We start from the raw sequence: 2028 nt of genomic DNA, 5'->3' as shown, positions 1-2028 counted from the left end.
ATTGGGGGAGTCACTGTTCTCCCGAGCACCGCCAGGAGTGACCAGGAATAACGGTCACAAGCTGGCAGAGGGTAGGTTTAGGTTAGACATCAGGAGGCGCTATTTCACAGTCAGGGTGGCTAGGGTCTGAAACCAACTTCCAAGGGATGCGGTGCAGGCTCCTACCCTGGGGGTTTTTAAGAGGAGTTTAGATGAACACCTTGCTGGGGTCATTTGACCCCAGTATTCTTTCCTGCTATGGCAGGGGGTCGGACTAGATGATCTGTTCAGGTCCCTTCCAACCCTAGAAACTATGGAACAATGAAGTCAGTCTCCCTTTTAAGTTACTAAAGGGACATCCAAATGCATCAGAGAGAGAGAGAGAGAGAGAGAGAGACAGAGAGAACCTACTGTGATGTTATATTTCTGTATTTTCTTGTTCATCTTTTACTTGTTGACACATAAATGGCAGGTTCTGGTTCCAAATAGCAAACTCACAAATGAAAAGGAATGGAAGGCCAAAAAAGAAATGGGTCAGAGAATCCATTACTTACAATTCAAAATAAAAATTAATGCATAAAATCTCTCTTTCATTGTTGGCCCGCTGAAATCTTAGGGGCCTGAGCACACAAAGTAACCTGCACAGAGCAAAAGGAAAGTGCACTGCAGGGAACACCACTGCAAAAATGCAAAACAGGAGCACTAAATTCCAGGGGTCCCTGCAAGGATGAATGGAAGAGGGCAGGAAGGGATTGGACTGAATAATTCACAAAGCGCCCATTCAGGCAAACAGATACCAAATAGAATGGTACCAAACAGGTCTGAGCATCTCCAAATCCCTATGAAGGCCCATGAGCACATCCGTTGATCCCCTATTGAATGAATCCATTCATCAGAGGATCCACTGATCTGGCAGGGCTAAGTCTCCATGTGGTTTCTGGAACTGATGCAAGTTTACATGCTTCTGACAACATGGGCGAGTCCACACATGCAAGCACATGCGCTTGTAGCAGCTCAAATAGAAGGTGCAAATTTGAGCTGGGGCTTTTTGCTTCAGTGCATGTGCTCAGACATGCACTTTGTTGTGGAGCAAATTGTGCCACTTGGGGCAAAATAACCCTGCCTGGCTCCTTCCAGATCTGCAGCCAGGGGGAGCTAGAGCCCAGGCACCTGGCACCAGCAGTACAAAAAGCTGCCCTGGCAACTAGCTCAGGGCTACTAGCTCTTAGGAGCTTCTGGGGCCCAGCCAACTGGTACCTGGGGATACTACCCCTTGTGCCAGCTGGACTGCTGAAGCAGCCCTGAGAGTTCCCTGCACCCTCTACCCACTGCAGCAGTCTGGCAGTGAGGGCTGCTGCCTGGCTGTGACCTGCTGTGCACATGCCAGACTCGGATGGGGACTGCACAGCCAGTAGATGCATCTGCCTCTCTGGGCCAGCTGCCAGTGGACTGCACTTGCAGGGTTGGCCTTTTTGTGGCACTACTGCCATTTGTTCCCCCTGCCTGGCCATCTGGGCAGCTATCACCTGAAATATGTTCCAGGTCTAGTGGCCTGCTTTGAACTGTCAAAGCATGTCCTCCTGGCCCCATTTGTCCAGGTCAGTCACAGCCAGATGGGTCCAAGGTGCCTGCTCTGAGCTGGCCTTCTCTCGCAGGAATTCTGATGTTCCCTACTGGAAAACTGAAAAATCCCTGATAAAAAAAAAAAAAATCTCTTTCCCCCCCCCCCAAAAAAGACACTCTAAAATACCTCCAAATCCATGTTCCTCCACAAATAATACAAAAGACCACTACAAAGAGAGAGAAAGACAGTGAAACAGGGACAATGTTTTATTGATATACCTACAGTATTAAAGCAAGTCTCTTATAATAATAAAGTGAACTCTAAATACAGGTTTCATGAATACATATTTTGCTGCCCTCCCACAGGGCAGTGACCTCTACACAAGGGGTTGGTCCCCCACACAAGGGGTTCAGCCCCCCCAAACAGAGGGTTCATCCCCCTCACAAGGGGTACAACCCCCCAAATGGGCCTCCACCCCCCTGCAA

Source organism: Crocodylus porosus, unplaced genomic scaffold, assembly GCF_001723895.1.
Source record: "Crocodylus porosus isolate Cpor-Errol unplaced genomic scaffold, CroPor_comp1, whole genome shotgun sequence".
NCBI lineage: Eukaryota > Metazoa > Chordata > Crocodylia > Crocodylidae > Crocodylus > Crocodylus porosus.
Note: the sequence above shows the minus strand (reverse complement) of the source record.